This window comes from Lontra canadensis, unplaced genomic scaffold (genome assembly GCF_010015895.1).
Source record: "Lontra canadensis isolate GAN:19392208 unplaced genomic scaffold, GSC_riverotter_1.0 scaffold15, whole genome shotgun sequence".
NCBI classification, from domain to species: Eukaryota; Metazoa; Chordata; class Mammalia; order Carnivora; family Mustelidae; genus Lontra; species Lontra canadensis.
The window spans coordinates 12,304,766-12,327,210 of NW_022631009.1; the positions used below are offsets into that span (position 1 = coordinate 12,304,766).

A 22,445-nucleotide genomic window follows, 5' to 3' on the forward strand; every position below is an offset into this window, starting at 1 on the left:
TCTGCTGGTCTAATGATGCATATTTTATGATTCTGTTGTACGTTCCTCTCCTTTATCGGTGACTCCCGTAACTGTGGTGAGGGAAATGCCAAACCCCTCTCCTGGCTGTTGCCATAGCGATTCCTGAGAGAGAAAAGCCAAGCATGAAGTATTCAGGTGAAATTTTTATCCAACTCATGTTTAGATTAAACGTGGGTTTTATTTATTAAAATATTTGAAATCCAGCGATCAGGGAGGCTGAAGCACTACTTTCCCGATGACCTTTGCTACTTCCTCTCCGGCTGCTGCTTTCTGCACGGAGCTATCTTCGGCCGGAGCCAGCGCCGGCGGCGTTCTCCTGGGCTCAGGTGACAACCGCGGAGCCCCAGTGAAGGCGGCTGAGCGATGGACAACCGTTTAACCTATTCTTTGATGGGAACATTCTAGTTTAAAAAAGGCTTTATTTTATTTTATGATTTTATTTTTTTTATTTGTGTACAGTCGACACACAATGCCACTTGCGTTTCAGGCATACAACACAGTAATTCGGCAATTCTGCAGGTTATGCTGGGCTCAGCACAAGCAAATCTGTCCCCTGTCACCGTGCAGCTATGACAGTACCATCGACTCTATTCCCCGTGCGGGACCTTCCATCCCTGGAACTTGCTCACCCCAGAACCAGAAGCCTGTACCTCCCACTCCGCTTCACCCATTTCACCCATCTCCCCACACCCCTGCTCTCTGGCAACCACCAGTCTTTTCTTTATATTTCTAGGTCTGATTCTGCTTAAAAAGAGATCATAAATGTTTCTTTCCCCACTCATCTGAACACTGGCCCCAGTATTTTTTTTTTAAAGATTTTATTTATTTATTTGACAGACAGAGATCACAAGTAGGCAGAGAAACAGGCAGAGAGAGAGGAGGAAGCAGGCTCCCTGCTGAGCAGAGAGCCCGATGCAATGAGGGGCTCGATCCCAGGACCTTGGGATCATGACCTGAGCCGAAGGCAGAGGCTTTAACCCACTGAGCCATCCAGCCCCCCCTCCCCCAGTATTTTTTAAAGTCACAATAACTGTACTCTGGACACTTGATTTTGTGTCTAGTTCCATTTAGTAGAAAGCCCTCAACCCATGTTGCTGGTGGGCTAGGGTTGTATTTCCATCCGCCCATTGTGAGATACAATAAGCTAGCCTGTTGGCGGTAGGTCAGAAACTTGGCACTGTGTCGTCAAGTTCATACACATGGCAACGATCTGAGCATGAACAGTTGGCGGGTAGGTGGACCGGAAGGCCAACCAGGACAGCCGTGGGGCCGATCATCCCTTGGGAATAACAAAGCTGGAGAATCCTTCTCAGCCCGTGCTCAGCATTGCATAGACCGGGCACCGGGAACCTTCTTCAAAGGTTTGTTGTTGTTTGTTCTGTTTTTGAGTGGGAGACTTTTTCCTTTTCTGTACTGGGCCAGAGAAGAAATATTTTTGGCTTTGCAGTCCACACCATGCCTGCTGTAACTGCTCAGCTCTGCCATTTTAACAGAGGCGGGTATAGATGTTGGAGAAATGAACACTGAGCCTGTGTTCCAACTAACTTCGGTGACAAACAATGACATTTGAGTCGCTTGTGATTTTCAACAGTACTATTCTTCTTTAGATTTTTTTTTTTTAATCCAGCCATTTAAAAATGCAAGAACTCTTCTTAGCTCATGGGCCACTGAAGTAACAGGCAGGGGAGCCTGTCTGGCCAGCAGGCTGCTTGCTGTTGGCTGAACTCCGGCATTGCATGTTAAGAAGACAGAATCTCAGGAGAGACAGTCTCACTTTGAATTCTAGTCTCTTACTTTTGACCTGTTTTACCTTGGACAATTAATTTCTCCATGATCTGGTTTACTTATGTGTACAGCAAAGTTGGTGATGGTACCTACTCACGGAGCTCTTTAAGGTTTCCATAAAGGAAAAAAACAAACCAGAAGAAACCAACCCGCCAACACCTTGCCGCCAACACCTTGATTTCATCCTTGCGGCCACCAGAACCATGAGACAATAAAGATTGGTTAAGCCAAATAAATAAATAAATAAATAACAACAAAAATCAGTAAGAGGACAGATAAAGTATGTTCAGAAATGCAGAAGAAATGCTCACAAACAAGAATCATTATCACCTCGCAGGAGGGCTCAGGACACTGTGGGAGCAGCTCTGTCATCATTGGGACTGGACCGAAGTAGCCAGATCTGATGTCACCTAAGAACCAGGTGATGTAGAAAGAGAATGTGACCGTCCTGCTTTCTTCAGCAGTTGCCAAAGTAGTAGAGGACTCCTTTCATCCACCTGCCCTGGGCACCTGCCCCTGGTCACCACCTCCTGTCCCCCTCCAGCCCACTGACGATGACTGTTTCCCGCTGGAAAAGGCTGTTTGTGCACAGCGAGCTGGCACCTTCTGTCACCCATAATTTTATCATTTTTACTTCCCTCCTGCTGCACTTTCTAAATGTTGACACGGTGATTTCAGGACTGGTCTCATCATTTTCACATCTTATGATGCCTGTTTTGTTATACTTCATAAACCCAGAGAGGCAAATTTTTGCTGAACATTACACAGCTGTCAGGCAGCCTGCAACTGCCCTCCCACAGTTGTATATGAAAATACAAAGTTTTTCTTATGATGCTTGTTGTTTTCTCTCCTCATTTAACTGGTTCCTGCTCCTTTAGGGCAGCTTAGAGCTGAGGAATATTTATTTTAGAGGGGGAGCATAAAGTATATAGAATAGTACAGGCATGTTTATGCAGATGAATTTTGGAAATATCTAGAGGCTATCCTCCTGACGATTTGCTTTCTTTTTCAATAATCGGTTTCAAAGATTTCAAATCCTTCTCCCAAGAGAGTCCCAATCAGAATCTTAATTAATTTTGTTGTAAACACACAAGCTACAAGAAGGAATGCTGGGCTAAAACACTCTCTCGCTTGGGGAAAGCCAGGCGTCATTTTGGAGAATTTCATAATGGAGGCCACTGACAACACTTTTTATTGCTTCTTAAAAATGAAAAATTTTAGGTGTGTGATTCTCTATTGACTTATGTTGTAATTAGTGCGGTGTTTAAAAACTTAATTATTCATTCATAAAACCTTGGCTCTGGAGTCAGTTCTAATTCCTGTCTTATCACTTACTAGGCTTTGTGGCTTTGAATAAGTTATTTAAGCTCTCTCTGCTCAATTTCCTTCTCTGTAAAAAAAAAAAAAAATAGGGGTCTATGAATTACCCACCTTCTCAAAGAAACACAGAATTGTAAGGAATAAAAGCCATAATTCATATAAAGTCTTTAGAATGGTGCCTAGCCCAGAAAAAGAATTCAAAAGATGCTATAGTTTGTTTTTTATTCATTTACTATTCATCAGGGAGTTCGTCTGTCCCTCCTGTGCTCAGACCTGCGCCCCTTCCATTTATCAGCTGTGTTGCCTTGGACACATTGCTTCCCCTCTCTGAGCCTCAGGCTTCTCATCTATAACACAAAGATCCTAACAGTGCTTGAGAAAATGAGTTAATATATTTAAAGCCTCTAAATCAAGTCCTGACACAAAGTAACTGCCTACTCAGTGTTAACTATTATTATATTTGTTATTATATTATTATATTTGTAATTTGCCAAGGTCCTGTGGTAAATTCTGGGTGTTTTGAGATGAGAGACCCTGTCACTAAGAGGCAACATGGCAGACTCCACAGACTGGTAAAGAAGGGAATGAATCCACCAGTGGTGTGACCATGGTGACGACAGAGGTGTGCTCAGGCGGCGGTGTTTAGTTTAAGGGAGCAGCTCACAGGCAGGCAGGTAAGCTCACAGTGGAGGGAGGCTGAGTGCTCTGGAGGGGACAGATGAAGCCGAAAGGACCTGGCTTTGGGCTTTCTCCTTGCTCTTCCTAGTGAAGTTCCTCAGCATCTGACACCCTCCATTTTCTTCTTCATGGACCGGGGCTGATCTTACCTACCTGTCTGCTTCCTGGGAAATATTATTTCACTCCCCAAGGGGCACATGGGAGGCATGTGGAAACTACTGTAATTATTAGCTGGGAGTAGAGGAGGCCACGACCATTGCCAAACTGTACGCAGGTTTGAAAAGAAATTATCTCTTGATTTAAATAAGGCCTTACTTCCTGGCTTCTGCAGAAAAAACTTCAATACTCCAGTGTTCTAAATGTACAGAGATTCAAACAACACAAATGACTGTTGTAGAGATAAAATATTTAGCTCACAGGAAAAATATTTCCAGGAGAATTGTTTAAAATGAAAATGAGTTTAATTGCTTAATGAATTGTTTAAATGAAAATGAATTTAAAAATGAATACCTTGGCTAATCATTAATACGGGCCTTAACTGGTGATTATTAAGAGAATGGTTCCCAAAGTGTTTTCCGAAAACTCAAGTCCTTCTAATACCAAATGAGAAGGATTCTGTGATTCAAACATGTAGACAAATTCTAGGTTAAACAGACTTCTTCTCTACAGAGCATTTCATACCGTTTAAGATAATAAGTGTATTGGATGTCTCTATGAAGAGATAGAGTATATAGCATTTCCCCAATGTATTTGACCATGGAATTCCCTCTTCTCCCTGATCCCTGCCCCGTGTGTATGTGTGTGTGTGTGTGTGTGTGTGTGTGTGTGTGTGTGTGTATTTCATGCCCAAGTCCAGCAAAACTAATTTTGGAAAACTATGTTTATCTTTTTATACACCCATATAACACTCATATATGTCTGCTACCTCCTACTGACATTCCTGCTGGTGTTCTGATGGTCAAAATATAATATCGTGCCAGACATAATGGTGTTCTTCACATCTCCTGAAACTTACAGGAGTCCTAGAGATTTCCCTTTGAACTGCTTACAGTGAGTTACTAAAAGCATCTTAAAATGTTTTTAAAGGAAACTTTCTCGAAGCATCAGATTAACATTTTGAAATGGGGTGGGGGAGAAGCAAATAATAGGAAAAGAGGAAGAGTGATAGTTGAAATCCATTACAAATGTGTACTCTGAAAATAGTCTTTCATCTCAATTTGAAAGAATTCTGTTTTGTGCATTAATAAAGGTTTCCTCTCCATCTGATTCAAGCTCATTGTACCAATTACTTTCAGGTACTGCTTGTACAGGCTCACAACCAGAGAATGCATGTTGCATAAATAGGGATACACTGCCTGAAAACAAATGTATCCTTTTGAAGATGAATGAAGGAAACAGCCATGGCCAAGAAATAGAATATTCTACCGGTGGCTATGAGTTGCAAAGCACTCAAACACACAATCAAGGACCCCTGTGACTTCTTCAAATCTGGGTCTATCGGAGTAAAAAGAAACACACTTTTGGCTAAAACTATTGTTTCCATAGTCATCCACACGTCTGAACTTAAATATTCATGCAAACCCCAAATGCACATGAAGATTTCTAGAGCATATGAACAGTTTCACGGCAAGACCCACTCAGTGCTGGCTGGCATGCTGGATTGGTCTGCTGTCCTGTTCTCTGAGTCATGGAGCCCAGTGGATCCATCTGTGCTAGGGCCTTCTAACTACACAGATGGCGGTCCTGTTTCTGTGTGTGGTGATAACCACTCAGTTCTTAATGAGGAATAAAAATAGATTCGATAAATTCAGTAAAGACTGTAATTAAGCAATTGAAGGTCTTTAAAACTAACCAGTAACTGGTTCTACTTTTATAATTTGTTCCCTCAAACTAAATTTGACTTGTCAGGCTGACCCCAACTCCAGGTACCTAGATAACTGAGGGGAGGCCGTAAAACCATTCCAGAGCCTAGAGCTCAGACTCCACACTCCTAGAGGCAAGCTAAATGAGGAACTAGAGACTGCCCTTTTGTTTCTCAACAATTTTCAATTTGTCTTCCAATCAGGAATGCTAATTTAGAAACACCTTGTTTTGCTCTTTCTTTATATTATTGAGAATCTGTTATTTTTAAATGCTTTAAGACATTAATTACAAGAAGTTCTCCATTTTTGTTTTATTTTTTTTTTAAGCAGGTACTTGGTTGTTGATATTTAACTTAATTGATTAAGAATATTTGGTTGAGGAAAAAATAGAAGTTTAATGTTCATACTTCTTTGTTCAGCAGAACCACACTCCTCTTCTGGTTGTTCCCAGGAACTTTATCCTCACAGGTAAAATAACTTGAACCTGACCTGCAGCCTCAGGTCTGCCCCAGACCCTTTGGTGTAGAACTATTTTTAGTATCCCCACTTTTAAGAAACTCACCTGGCGTGGCCCAGCTCATGTGGAGCAAGGCTAGGATTTGAACTTGGGCACTCTGTCCTTGGAGCCCGTGCTCTTAACCATATGTTCTGGGCCTCTGTACCACCTCCCATTTGAACAGACCCATTCCTTGGGTCTCCTTGACCCAAGCAGGATGGAAAACAAGAAGCATACCTGAGAGTGCCCCCTCACCCCCGAAATGCCACACTGTCTGTTGAATTCTAGAACGGGGGCTCCCAAAGTGTGGTCAACTATAGCAGCATCCATAACTGTGCTTTCTCCCTCCATGACTCTTTGAAGTAATTGGCATTCACTGGGACGCATAAATGCCACTGTATTTGTAAGATATTAATCTCATTAGAGCGTGGTCATATTTCTTAGATAAAATCAACATGGCTAATGACAAGCAAATTTTGACAAACCAACTTCTTTTTTTTAATGCTAAGGGGGAAGGCAGTACAAACAAAGATAGTTTGTTTGCCTGGAATAACACTCTTAATGATGAAGACAGGAAAGTGTTTGGACAATAGTACAATCAGGTGAATGAAGAACTACTTTAAAGTGATACCTGCAAGGGATTGTGGGTAGCTCCGGCTCACGTGCTATGATATAAAACAGACATTAATTCTGTGTCCAGAGTAAATTCTGCATTGCTTCCTCCACTTCTGCAGGACCTCTGGATCCTTATCAAGTTTTTCTTCTCAGGGCCCCCTCCACCCCGCAACTGAGAAAAGGCCCTCCAGTAAAGAAATGAACCCCTCTGATTGACCCTTGCAGTCTCCACCAGCTGGTTTAAACCATGTTGGTTTCATGGAGATGTCAAAGTGCAGCCTGGGCCCCACCCACACTCCTGTCTGCATCAGCCTCCCGCTCCTCTGATGATCACGGCCCTCTGACGTGTACCCAGTGTCCCACGAGGTCTCCTAACACTCTGCACACCTTTTACAGTAATTCACATTTCATGTCTTTGATGGCAAAATTGGGGTTTCTGTATTATCTCCACTGCTTCAGCTTAAGAGTTTGCAGAACTTTCTCTGTAAGACCCATATTGTAAGTGCAGAGCTTCAAAAGCGTTTGTGGACAAAGCTGAATAAAGTCTCCTGCCACAAAATTAACTGTTTTAAAGCCCACCTCATATTCAATACTCTTCTCATTCCTAGGGAAGGAAGCAATATCTCATCTAGGTAAGTATGACTTGTGGGGGGAGCATTTCTTAGAAATTGTGGCAGATGTTGCTATTTCCTTCCAAATATTAATTTCTCCCTGAGCAATGTACACAGCTCTGGGCTATAATTTTCAGTTCCTCTTGAAGCTCTGAGATGCAAGTGTAAGTTATCCTTCAGGATTTCCAGGAAACCTTTAAGAATTTGGGAAGGGAGGGCTCCTGGTTGGCTCCGTGGGTTAAGCCTGTGCCTTTGGCTCAGGTCATGATCTCAGGGTCCTGGGATCAAGGTGTGCATCGGGCTCTCTGCTCAGTGGGGAGCCTGCTTCCCCCTCTCTCTGCCTGCCTCTCTGCCTGCTTGTGATCTCTCTCTGTCAAATAAATAAACAAAATCTTAAAAAAAGATAAAAAAAAAAGATTAAAAAAAAAAGATGCTACACCTTATCTTATTGATAGAGAAAGACTGAGTTTCCAATGTTCATACACAAACCAGTTCTAGAATTCCTATGTCTTTTATGTGAAAAAGAAATACTTTTTTATTTTGTTTAAGGCATTATTTTTTATTTGTTTGTTTTGGTTTAATGTTATTTGTAGACAAATGCAATTCTAACCAGTAGATAAGTTAATTTAATGAGTGTCCAATTAAATTTTAAGTGGCATAGAAGAGGCAAGACATAGGAATTCAGGAATGCCTTATGATCTTTATAAAAGAACAAGAAAAGGGGCGCCTGGGTGGCTCAGTGGGTTAAAGCCTCTGCCTTCAGCTCAGGTCATGACCTCAGGTCATGATCCCAGGGTCCTGGGATCTAGCCCAGCATTGGGCACTCTGCTCAGCAGGGAGCCTGCTTCCCACTCTCTCTGCCTGCCTCTCTGCCTACTTGTGATCTCTGTCTGTCAAAGAAATAAATAAAATCTTTAAAAAAAAAAGAACAAGAAAAGCTTCTAGTCTTTATTAGGGTGGGTTGTTAACCACTGGCAAAATAGGAAATGCCATTCAAAACTATCATGAGCAATTAATTGGAAGAGATGAGAAGCAGCTTTGTAATATATCAGTGTTGCTAGACTGAACTACATTTCTTAGAATTCCCTTTTCTGTATGTTTCTAGATGGGGTGGGCCATAAGGGACAGCCTTGTCGGCAACACGGAGGGCCACTTTGTAACTTACATGACTGAATCATTCACGTGAGGGAGCTGTCAGGCCTGCACGCACTCCAGCTTCCTCTGGATCCTTCTTCAGTATCTCTGAATCCTGGGCCACGTGTGTGTATTTAACTCCATGAAGAAAGGCCCTGTTTTCTGCAGATACCTACACCATCAAGGTCAAATGCAATAGGAAATGACACAGGTTTCAGTCTTTCCTTGTGGATTCTAGATCATATTCATGGGTTCCAACTTTTTCTTGCTTTCCCCTACTTTATTCCCATCTTCCCTCCCTGGGAATGGCTGCCTAATGACTGGACTTTAAGCTCTAACATAAGATGCAAAGACAAAAACCCTGCAGAGACCACTTAACCAGCTGCCACTATTGCAGAAGCTCTAATACATAGACCTTGAGGTGCATGGGTGGCTTAGTTGTGTAAGCATCCAAACCTTGATTTTGGCTCAGGTCATGATCTCAGGGTTGTGAGATCAAGCCCCGAATCAGGCTCTACACTGTGCGTGGAGCCTACTTAAGATTCTCTCTCTCTCCCTTCCCTCTGCACCTCCCTATTTTCTCTCTCTTTCGATAAGTAAGTAAGTAAGTAAATGCAGAAGGGGCCAATTTATACTGAAAAGTCAAAAATAGAATATAAGCAGACAGAACTAGAAAAGGAGTCTTGTATGTCATTCTTGATTTGTTAATTAATTCAACAAATATTTATTGGGTGATACATAAATGTCAGACACTGTGCAATGTTCTAAATTAAAATGATGGCTTCTTGTCTCCCTGGTACCAGTTCTAGGTACTGGCGATGTAGCAATGAACAAAGCAAATATCCCTGTCATCATAGAGCTTATATTCCAGTTGGTTGAGGCAACCAATAGACATATAAATAAAGCAAATATGTTTATATCAGATCATAATGAGTGAAATAGAGAAGAGACACATAGAGACAGTAACTCCCTTCACTACATGGTAATGGCAAGGATTTAGAGAAAATGTAGGCCAAGTGCCTGACCCAGAATAGTCCTTCTGTAAACTGGGGTTTTTATTGTTTTTGTTAGGACTGTGCCAGAGGGATTAAAAAAGGAAGAGAGAAGATGTGATAAAAACCCATGAAGACGAATCAGAACTCGGTAACTGATTACGCTTGTTACTTAAGAGAGGGTGCATTAATGGGATAGGAATTCTAACCTCCAGAATGCAAAGAACTTAAAGAAAATAAAGAAATGGTTCTCCATGTTAGTAAGAGAGTAAAAGAAAAACTTCATTAAGTAGGAGAATCAAACAAGATAAAACAGTCTGGAATGTGGCAGAGAACTGTGGAAATGAACGTGAGGAAGAACATGAACCGTCCATAAGACAAAACCCAGGGTACACTGCTGAACTTGAATCCCTGAAGCGCACCAATGGGAAATTTAAACAGGTGAAAATTGACAGCCTGAGTCACTTTTGTTTGGAGGACCCAACTCTAGGCCTGTATAACTCCATGATCTTCTGATTCTGGGATGATGCTTCTGCAGGTATGGGAACTGGACCATGAAGATCAGGAAGATAGCCTGGGTCGTGGTGGGACTCAGCTGAATCATGGGTCACTGTGGCTAATGGTACATCTCAGTGGCTCTGGGAATGGGCTCCAAGCTTGGCAAATGCCATGCACGCTTCCCTGAAGCCATTGCTCACTCCTTAGATGCCATCCCCATCTGCTCTTAATGATTAAGTACACAAGGTAGGAGAAAGTGAAAAGATCTCATTACCTTCTTTAAGACACTTTTGTTTCTCCAATGAAGAACACTGAGTAGTAGGTACCATGTTGTTGAGAGTGTTAAAGGAGAAGTTTGGCAACTAATAAAGCCAAGTGAGATATGATGGGCTTCGTTTCAGCACGTGTAGTGCAAATAAAAATTGCACTTTTAATGATTGTACCCAGCAGTACATTACTAATCATCTCCCCTGTGGGTGAAAGGTGACTCACACTGCAGAATTTGGGAGGGACTAAAGACAGGGTGGGAGAGCAGGGACAGGGGGACAGGACTTGAAGGTGTGTGTGTGGAGGGTGTTGTGTTAAATGGTCACCATGATCTCACCTGACCACAGTGTAGCTGGTTGAGATATCCTCAATTATACCCCCATTTGGGCATCTGGGTGGCTCAGTTGCTTAAGCGACTGCCTTCAGCTCAGGTCATAATCCTGGAGTGCCAGGATCAAGTCCCACATCAGGCTTCCCCCTCAGTGGGGAGTCTCCTTCTCCTTCTGACCTTCCCTGCTCTCATGCTTGCTCTGTCATTTTCTCTCTCTCTCAAATAAACAAATAAAATCTTAAAAAATATATATACCTACATTTTTACTGAATTACACGGAAAACAACTCTTCAGTTTTCTAATGGAGAAAATAGTGATGTTTTGGCAACATTTCTTTGAAGACAACGTATGAAAAGGTTAGGATAAAAACAATCTTTTGGTTTAGAGCACCAAAGAAGCACATTATTAACACAAATATTCAAAATAGAAGGCACTGAGATGGAGACAGAAGCTGTTTTTGTTGACCCTGGTATGTGCCTGAAATGTTAAAAGTTCTGATGTCCTATCTGCAAAGAGAAGTTATTAAAGACTAAACATATCTGAAATCTGGAAATGATTTGGGATTAAGGTTTTCAACAGCAGATCATAGGCAAAGCTTATAAGGAAATGAATGCATAGAAAGGTCAGGTCCCTTTCCTAAATTAAAGGCAGAGAATAAACACAATGTTCTCTAGGATAGCCTTGCTTGACCCATGACCCAGGATCTCTTCCCCCAAAGCATTTGTAATGCTCCTTGAGAAAATAAACATGGTTGCCCTCAGTGCAGAGTCTGCTTAAGATTCTCCCTCTCCCTCTGGCCCTCCCCCCACGCCCTACTTTCTCTCTCTCTCTCAAATAAATAAATAAATAAATAAACAAACAATCAAATAAATAATAAATCTTTAAAACAACAACAATAAGAATCCAATGTGGTAGGTGCTATTATTATTTGGGTTCTACAAATGCAAAGATATAGGCACCACGAGACCATACAACTGGCTCAAGGTCAGAAAGCTTGTAAAGGGATGAGCAGAAGTCTATTTTCTGAAGCTGGGTGTATAAAAGCATATTGTGTAGTTATGAAGAAATGGGTTATTCCAGAAAAACAGTATCTGTAGAACTATACATGAAAATGCTCACTGATGAAAGAAGCACTTAAAATCTTCTTTTCTTATGAATTCTTTTTGAACTAAGAAGACATTTGAACTACAAAAGTTAAAGGGAGGGTTTGGAAACTCCCACAGCAGAAAATATTGGAATACTAGAAGAGATGTGAATTTTTATTATTGATTAGACATAAAATGGAGTTGTTTATGGATATGTTTAGACATGAAATATCTACACAAAAGAACTAAAACTTCATGTATAATACCTCACTTTAACTTCTAAATTTTAGTAACCACCACAGACAGACAGGCTACCTCATACCATTTAGCAACTTCTGTACTAAATTTTAAAATCAGATGAGAAAACATGTGCAACTCTTCATCAAGACTCTGTGTGCATGACCATTATGAGGATAGCGTTGACAACAGTCCTAGTGTAACAAAGACCAATAGTCCAATTTCGTTTTATTAATGAGAACCTTGAATGTTGGGACTGACTTGCTGAAGTCACAGAGAGAGTGGAAGGTGAAACCCGTACTTTCGGGGCACCTGGGTGGCTCAGTGGGTTAAAGCCTCTGCCTTCGGCTCATGTCATGATTCCATGGTCCTGGGATTGAGCCCCACTTTGGGCTCTCTGCTCAGCGGGGAGCCTGCTTCTCCCTCTCTCTCTGCCTGCCTCTCTGCCTACTTGTGATCTCTGTCTGTCAAATAAATAATAAAATCTTAAAAAAAAAAAAATACAAATCCCATACTTTCTTGAAACCAGCAATTCTGAGTCCCAAGTCCAGTGCTACTTACACTATGCTTTGTTACTAAATGATTTTGGATAATTTTTTAATAAGTTTCTTTATTTTTATTTGAGAGAGAGAGGGACCGCGCGCGCATGCATGAGTGTATGGGGGAGGGGCTGAAGGAGAGGGAGAAAATCCTCAAGCAGACTCCCTACTGATCATGAAGCTTGACATGGGCCTCAATCCCAGGACCCTGAGCTCACGACCTGAGCTGAAATCAAGAGTCAGACACTTAACTGACTCAGCCACCTGGGCGCCCCATGGTTTGGGATATTTTAAAGACAACTGCAATATGTTTGTCCAATATGAGTCAAGTGTCCTGGTTTGTCCAGGATCAAAGGAGTTCTCTGTTCAGTGCTTAAATCTAGAAAGTCCCCAGAAAACTGACACTAGTGGGTTTCCATCTGTAAATCTAATTGTTTATAGGATTTAAAAGAAAGCAAAACAACAGTTGTTGGTTTTAATGACCATATGTTTACATTGGGGGGAAAAACACGTGAAAAGATTAGCATGCCATTGGGTGGGTTGTCACCAAGACTGAATTAAAAAATAAATGAAAATATTTATTACTCACATTAAAAGCTGAAGAAAATAAACATGGCAAAGTGTGAATGCTCCAATTTCAACTCAGTACAAACATGTAATATAAAGTGCAGGAGCACGGAAAAGCTTCAAGTGGAGGGAAGTTAGTGATCAGTGATGTTTGAAATATTGTTTATGGACAGATGGGATATTTTTCTCTGAGTAATTTATGAGAATCTGATGAAGGTTGGAGCAAAGATCCTGTTTTTCACAATTAAACTGAACTTGCCAATGGAATTTTTACAAGTAGAGTTGACTCTTGAACAACTTGGGAGTTAAGGGCACCAACCTCTGTGCACTTGCCCTGGAAAAATCCAAAACTTTTGACTCCCCCCAAACTTAATTACTAACAGTATACTGTTGACCAGAAGCCTTGCTAATAACATAAACAGGCAGTTAATACATATTTTGTATGTCATAGGTATTATATACTGTATTCTTACCTTAAAGTAAGCCAGAGAAAAGAAAATGTTAGTAAGAAAGCCATAAGGAAAATCCATATATAGAACTACCATAAAAAAAAAAAAATCTGTGTGTAAGTGTAACCATGCAGTTCAAATCCATGTTGTTTTAAGGATCAACTGCATAAGGGTATGGAAGGGGAGAATTCAACTAACTACTTCTTCAAAATATTTAAAATAGCTAACATTTTCTGAAAACCTACTCTGTTCCAGGCACTGGTGTTCCACCGTTAATCCTCACCACGACTCTGAGAAGGTGACACTGCTATTACCCGTTACAGATACGGAGAAGCGAAGCATTCAACATGCCCAAGTCTATGGCAAAGCTATGATACAAATCCAACCAAAATGACTCTGGAGTCCATGTTTCTAACGTCTCTGCTGCATCTAGTTAAGGTATGACAGGCAGTGGTACTTCTGTTTACTTATAGCTCTCACTTTGAAATCGTTTCCAAATGCGTGGGAGGTAAAGCATCCGGGAAGAGCCATAAGGAGGAAGAGCTATTGCAGAATTAGGGGTGTGGCTGGGTAGAATTACCGACAGACGCATTATCAACAGGAGTCTTGGAGGCCTGGTTCTCCCCTTCTCCTCCTGTTCTCATCAAGCAGACATCCCTTCAGTGGCCATCTCTGAGCGTCCTTGGCTCTTATGTTGTTTGAATACCTAAGGAAGACCAGCAGAAAAGGAAATCCATGGAGGAATTTCATCACAAGTCCTGTCCTTACCCCAATTTCCCTGAGGAAATCTGTGGTTCATTCTGTACCTTATTTCTTTTTCTTTTTTTAATTAACGTATAATGTATTATCAGCCCCAGGGGTACAGATCTGTGAATCTGTAAATCTGTGAATTTACACACTTCATAGCACATACCTTCCCCAATACCCATAACCCCACCACCTTCTCCCTACCCGCCTCCCCCTGGCAACCCCATTTGTTTTGTGTCTTACTTTTTTTTTTATTTTAATTTTTATTTAAATTTAAAAGATTTTATTTATTTAAAAGATTTTATTTATTTATTTAAATAAATTTATCTATTTTAAAAGATTTTATTTATTTATTTGACACACAGAGAGAGATCACAAGTAGGCAGAGCAGCACACGGAGAGAGAGAGAGAGCGAGGGGGAAGCAGGCTCCCTGCTGAGCAGAGAGCCCGATGCAGGGCTTGACCCCCGGACCCTGAGATCATGACCTGAGCTGAAGGCAGAGGCTTAACCCACTGAGCCACCCAGGCGTCCCCTTCTTTCTTTTTTTTTTTTTTTTCAATTTTATTTATTTATTTGACAGAGAGAGATCACAAGCAGGCAGAGGGGCAGGCAGAGAGAGAGGAGGAAGCAGGCTCCCCGCTGAGCAGAGAGCCTGATGCGGGGCTTGATCCCAGGACCCTGAGATCATGACCTGAGCCGAAGGCAGCAGCTTAACCCACTGAGCCACCCAGGCGCCCCCCCCTTATTTCTTTTTTAAATAGAATTTTGTTGAGGCAGATTTTCCATAATTGGAATCTGGGAGGGGATTATAGTTAATTTTTTTATTGCAATAGCAGTATTCTTGGAGAAAGTTTCTTGTAGAAATGTTTCACATTCAAGGTGGGGGTGAGAGGATGTTCTCTGCCTCTGTAATTATATCAGCAGCCACAGATGTCAGGTTTTTGTATATAGAACAATATTTAAATGTGAAACCTTAATAAACAGAACAGTAAACACTTTGGGTCTCTTCTGCTCAGAGTACTTTACATGAGCTTTTCTACAGGCTAGGTTATTCCAGACTTTCCCCTATGACAATGAAGCATCCCCTTTATTCTGAAGGAAAGACAAGTACTGATGTATAAGCATGAGGAATAAAGTTGCTACATGTCCCAAGTCCTTTTCTGCATGTTTCAAAAGGCTCATGTAGGATTGGCTCTTTGTGGGTAGAGAAGAAAAAGCAGAGGCTTTGGGGTTAGACTTCAATTCAAATCCTGGATGTTCCTCTTCTTAGCTGTGTCATGGGTCAAGTTTGTCATCCTCACTTTCCATATCAGGAAAACAGAGGTGCTAAAACCAACCTCTCTAACTCATAGAAATGTGAGAATTAAACTACATCATGGAACTAAAATCTTAATAGACAATAGACAAATAGTAGACATATATTTATTACATAGACTCCTGTGGAGTTTCCTAAAAGCCTTAGGCTTCCTTATGGGCAAAATTGAGCAAAAGTTGATTATTAGTAGTAGGGACAAGTTTGTCAGAATTTCCCCTGCATCTGGACTTAAATCTGTCAGCTTACACAGGCATCGATTTCCATGTGTTGTTCCATCCTTTGCTAGATGCTGCTTTGCTGAAAGAAAACATTGTGCTATAGATTTCATTCAAATAGGCTATGGTGCTTATGCTACTCTTGTGTGATTGCAAGTCTAGCCAGAACCCTTGAATTTTAATCACTTCTTATGGCAGACATTCCCACATGTGTGCCACACAAACCCGGAGCTGGCATAATTAACATCCTAGTAATTAAGAATTAAGGCTGACACATTTAAAAATTTCTTACAGTTTAAATATGAGCTCATAGGTTAAAATGAATAGATGCTGGCACTTGACAATTTATGTTCTTCTACATTTTTCACAAGTGTATCTGAACAAGATAATAGGGATCTAAGAACAATAGGGAAGGAAAAGCCCTTTATTTCCTAGTGTACTTTATTTATTTTTTTAAAAGATTTTATTATTTATTTGACAGAAAGAGAGAGAGAGATCACAAGTAGGCAGAGAGGCAGGCAGAGAGAGGGTGGGGAGCAGAGAGCCCGCTGCGGGGCTCGATCCTAGGACCCCAAGATCATGACTGAGCCAAAGGCAGAGGCTTAACCCACTGAGCCACCCAGGCACCCTCCTAGTGTACTTCAAAATTAATATTGTTATCCTGAAGTATTCAGATGGATATGCTGGACCTCACATGCACTTGTTTTCCCATTTATGTGAACCACCTGGAAAAACTCCCAAAGTACCAACATTATATATCATTCAGAGCTCCTCCTTCTAAGGGAGGTAGAGAATTCTGAAGGCAATTACAAGAAACTGAGTAATGGTGGCCCTTTAGGACCCATCTCTCCAATGTTCCCATTTCTTCACTTTTATTCTTGTCCTTTTACATCTTCATTAGAGACATTTATTATAATTGGACATTTCTAATTGAAATAAAGTTCTCAGAAGTTATTGCTGCAAGCACAAGAAAGAAAATGTTAATTTTCAGATTGATTAACAGTATTTTTAAATTAAAGAATGATTTTCCAAATTTCCTAACCATGAAAACTCAGATAAAGTCACCAAAATGGGGGAAAATTATAAATACAGTATGTGTTTTAAATCTTACATGTGCTTATACTCACAATGATAGATTGTTTATTGATACCCTGATAAATGCAAATTGATAAAGAAAAGGTAGTTTGATGTTTTATTAACTAGATATTATGATATGCTAGTGAATGTTTACCCAGTCTAGAGACAGGGTAAGAATTTACTGAACAAGGTTATGATGCCAGTGATTGAACCAAGCAGGGACTGGACTCAGAATTACATTTCTAGCTTTCACATCTTATAAATCCCTTTATACTCAACTCTTGCTAGTCTGGTCTATTTTCAGTTGCTGGAACTTCTGATATTCTCCCTGATTTTATTTTATTTTTTCATATGCTGTTCACTCTGCTTAGAACATTCTTTCCTATCCACTGAAACAGCCACATTCCCTGGCTAGGACTTTCATGCGTCTATTGTTCATTCATCCATTTATACATTTGATGTCAAGTGCAATCCAGCACTAGTTCAGGTGAAGGGTAAGGGTGGGAGAAGGATTTCATCATAAGCAAGACACTCATGGCTTCTCTGCTGGAGGGATTTGGAGCTCTGGCAGAAGGAGGTTCTCCATCCCATTCCCTTCCTGTGTTTCTTCTCAGCTTTGTCACAGATGGGGACTGTTAGCCTAATAACTTTGACATTAAAAAGAAAGTCAATTGTCACAGACACAGGTTTGTTTACTTTATAGGTTAACTTACCCAAGAGATCTCTAATGACCAACACCTCCAAGAGTCCACCATAATCTTACCATCAAGGAGCCAGAAACAAGGCCATTCCTGCTTTGACCTTCAGGGTAGCACTAGCTCTGTGGAGCAGGAATCCGAGGAATCCTAGTGGCCAAGGAGCGAAAAGCCCAAATGGTAAAAGAATAGAGGCAAATCCCGATATTCATTTGTTCTCTAAGTTAGAAGTCTCTCCTAAGAGTTACCAGGGCATTCTGCTCTATTATCTATTACAATCATTTGTCCTTTTGCTCATTTTCCCCACTAACCTCTAAGATCCCTCCTAAGCTTTGCATCCTCAGAGTCTATCCCAGAGCTCAGCGCATAGCAGACACTCAGTAAATGTCTGTTTAATGAATGAATGAGCCATAACAACCAGCAGCTATGGTAGTGAAAGCGGCCCGTGGGGAACTACTCACCCAGGTCATCGTGTGCCTAGTGTTGACATGAGTTCTCTGCTGTACAGTCCTATGCTGTGACTCTGGAAATACACGATCATGTTACTGTCTGACAAATGGTAATGTGGTAGTGTGTCTATCTTCAGGTGCTAAAAGTATTCCAATTCCACTTCTAGTGCTTGGTCATTCATTTGAGGTTGAGAGAAAAGAGACGGGAAAACATGTCTGTCCGAAGCACCCCGCAGCCCACAGTGCAGTCTGTTCATTGCTGGTACAGAGAAAATCAAATGGAACTTAGACACAGCAGACTTGGGTTTAAGACCCTGTCACTTCATGGGTAGAAAACCACAAGAACATATATTCTCTGCTCTGAGTCTCAGTGTCATTTGTGATCCCAGGGTAAAAATACTAGCTCTCTGATTTGCCCTCTAGAGGTCTACACCACTGGGGTGCCTGGGTGGCTCAGTTGGTTAAGTGGCTGCCTTCAGCTCAGGTCATGATCCTGGAGTCCCAGGATCAAGTCCCAAATCAGGCTCCCTGCTCAACAGGGAGTCTGCGTCTCCCTCTGACCCTACCCTCTTTCATGCTCTCTCTCTCACTCTCTCTCTCAAATAAATAAATAAAATCTAAAAACAAAACAAAACAAAAAAACAGAGGTTTACCCACTTTATGGATCTCTACAATCAGATTTTGGTTTTACTGATATTCTGCATTGGTTTTTCTGTTTTCTATTTCATTGATTTCTAGTCCTATCTTTTTTCCCCCCTTTTAAAGATTTTGTTTATTTATTTGAAAGAGAGAGAGCATGAGCAGGGATGAGGAAGCGGGAGAAGCACACCCCTATTGGGCTCAATCCCAGGACCCTGAGATTATGACCTGAGTTGAAGTCAAGACACTTTACCAACTGAGCCACCCAGGCACCCCTACTCTTATCTTTATAGTCTCCTTCCTTATATGTGATTTGGGTTTGATTTGCTCTTCTTTTTCTATTTTTTTAATGTAGAAATAAATCATTGACTTTAGACGATCCTTTTTCTCAGTAACAAAAAGAAGATGGTACCTGTGAAGTCAACAAAGACATTGTTGGAGTGTATTAATCAGCATGCACATAAAACCATTAGTAGATAATTGATTGAATGTTTTAAAACATTTTTCTAACAAGTTTGCTGGGATATTATTTTGGCTAGGTTAAAAACAACTAGCCCAAATTTGTCCATCAATAATAACTCCTTGTTTTAAAATGGGAGTCTAGGTACTAAAGAAACTATGAAGGACTAGGAAAAATATTGAGCTCCAGAGGTATGCAGATTATGGCTCAAGGATCTGTTTAGTGGATCTGCCATCTCTTTTGTGGCTGTGGTCTCACTGGAGCAGAGGCACACCCATTCCTTTAAGGATGGTCTATACTTTCCCCATGACAGCCGCAGAGCTGAGTGGTTGTGACAGACTTACTGCTCCACAATGTCTAAAATAATCACTCTCTGTCCCTTTACAGAAAAAGTTTACTGACTATAGCATTACTGCCCCAGCTGCTTTATCTGTGAAACCGGAATGATAGCTCCCACTTCCCAGAGCTGTTGCCAGGACACTTACTTTGGGATATTTGTGTGAACACCTTTGGTAAGTTGCTTAGCATACAGCCATTGTGCAAGTAATTCTTGTTCAGTTGGAATCTAAAATTCTCACCTACACCCAATGGTTGATTTAAAACCATTTTCTTTTTAACCTTGTATTTATAAGGTGAAACACTTGTGTGTCAAAAAGTAATATTCTGCCTTTTCCTTTTTTAAAAACACTGCTATTTGCTTGTCATCATGACTCTGCTAAACGATATAATCTTTACCCATCTTTGTGATAAATAATTAAAATAACCAGAGATTTGTAATAATGTGGTTGATGCAGTGCTGAACTCCACAGACTTTATGCAAATAGAAATGAGAGAGAATATTTCTGAGTTTTTAAATGGTAAAAATCATAATTCTCTTTATTCAGCAGTAAACAAAAAAGCCTATAGTAGAAGTCTAGATCATTGGTTGTTTTTTCTTGAATGATATTGTTAAAGATACATTATTATTATTATTATTATTATTTTTGCTTCAGTGTTTTCTTAGAAATACATTGCATGGAAACTAAAATGATAATTTGGAAAGACACAGGGGTATTCTTCATAAGGGACTGCTCGGCAACTGCATGCTGTGTGTACTGTAATTCTTACCTAGTCACGCTGATTACAGCAAGTAGGTAAAATAAGGAGAGGCAAGTCACCAGCAGCTATTTCCCCCTTGCAGAACTGCTTTTATTAAATTGCTCTCTACTGAGATCACCAGCCTATACTGAGGTAAAATATAAGAACATTAGTAAGCACATCCTGTTTGATCTTAGGACAATAATCATATTCATCCTGATAAATTGCTGTTCTGTGTTATACACCCTGTGGTTGAGGAATTGATCAGGCTTCCCCTTGCCGGTGAACTTGGTGGAATGCTGGGGGCCAAATCTGTCACTCAGCTGTAGCAACCGTGTGGATTTTTATGATGTACATTTTACCATCATTCCTAGTTACATTTTATGTCCTTTGTTTCTTCCCTTTCCTCTGCTTTTATTTATGCTAAGTATTTTATGTAATTTTGCAAGCCACATTCAATCCTTTCTGGAATAAGATTGGATATAAATAGATAGGCAATAGGGAAGTGGATAGGTAATTTCCAGTAAAATGCTAATATGTCTTTTGGTTCTCTCCTTGAAATACCTTATAAATAACACAACAAAATAACTCCCAGCCTACCACTTGATAAATCTTATGATTTAAAGAGAAATATGTAGACGATGCGGGAGTCATAGGCTGGGACCAGGCTCACTGCGCAGTAGGCGACACCTGGGTTCCCATCCAGGATTGGGCAGCGGCGGCCACATCGGCAGCCCGAGCACCCCCAGAGTCCCCGAGCTGGAGGGAAAGGTGAAGAACGAAATTGTTGCCGTTTTCTTTCTCACCAGGCAAGTTAGAAAACGGTAACTTTGGGGGGGAAAAAAAGGCAGTTGAGAGATTTGCCGAGAAATTGACTCTTATACTTCCAGAAAAACAGAAAAATCAGTGGTACCCAGAAAAACCATCAAAAGGACAGGCCTACAGAAGCATTCGTGTCGATGTTCCAGAGCAGATCCTGAGGTCCTGGAAGCCTGTGTGAACAGGGGCACCTGGTCCATGGACCTGGGTTTGCCAAAGGAGCTCACTCGGTGCCCGGCGCCTTGGGAGGTGTGCTGCCAGGTGGGGACGGAGAGAAAAACAATGCGTTCGCTGGTGCCGGCTTTGAGAATAACGATGAGAGGGGCCCCTGGGTGGCTCAGTTGGTTAAGCATCCGCCTTTGGCTCATGTCATGATCCCACAGTCCAGGGATCAAGTCCCGCATCAGGCTCCTTGTTCAGCGGGGAGCCTGCTTCTTCCTCTCCCTCTGCTGCTCCCACTCTCTGTCTCTGTATCTCTCTCTCTCTGTCAAATAAATAAATAAAATCCCAAAAAGAAAAAAAGAAAGAAAAAAGAAAAGATAATGAGGATGAGAATAAGGAGGACATCTCTGTGAAAGCTACCAGGGCCCTTGACAGCATTGCTTCTGATTTTTATTCAGGATCCTCTTCTTCAGAGGAAGAAACAAGTAAGGAAGTAGAAGGGAAACCCAACTGGGGGACGGCAGCCCCAAGCCCAGTGTACCAGATTTCCAAAGTGACAATCCCACTTCCTCCAAGGGGGCACCTTTTGCCCAGAAAGAAGCCACAAATGTGTTCAGGGAATGGCTGTCAGCATCACTACCCTCCTCCTAGTCTATCTGGTTATCCAAACCAGGGAAGGCAGAATAAACCCTGTCACCCAAATCCAGTTACCTCCTCCCAGAATGCACTGTGACAGGAATCACTGGGTTGACCCTCACATCTTAGCACTCCGCTAGTTCCTTTTGCTTCTCCGTTGGTGTCAGTGTTGAGAGAAGGTAGAACAAGCCTGACCACATATTAAAAGCTAAATGTTCATATTTCATAGTGGTAAAGTTAGATGGACCAAACCATCGCACTTATTTTTATAGAGAATTTATTGATAATCATCGTTCTTAAAAATATATATAGGCACTTTAAATATAGTGATATAGTTTGGGAAATATGAAGTACTTGAGTTTTTAACATTGGCCTTGAGTATTTATAGATTTTGCCTCAACTCTGTGGGTTATGAGAATGCTATAGCAGCAGGTGATCTATTCTAGTATATTTGAGCGTTTCCTTTATGGAAGGTGTGTAAGTTATTTATACACAAGGAAATCTCTTTTATGTCATTGTTTAGAAGAATTGAGTGAATTATATTGCAAATAAAAAGTAGTGTGAGGCAAAATAAATAAATAAAAAGTAAATAAAGAAATATAGAAATAAATATAGAAATATAAATATAGAAATATTTGGTTCTATTAGTCATTTGGCTCCCTATAC

At 40.9% G+C, this 22,445-nt stretch overlaps 1 pseudogene; it reads left to right on the forward strand.

Moving 5' to 3' along the window:
• The first annotated feature begins 256 nt into the window (after positions 1-256).
• Positions 257-21,919, forward strand: LOC116868260 (annotated as a pseudogene).
• The last annotated feature ends 526 nt before the right edge of the window (positions 21,920-22,445 follow it).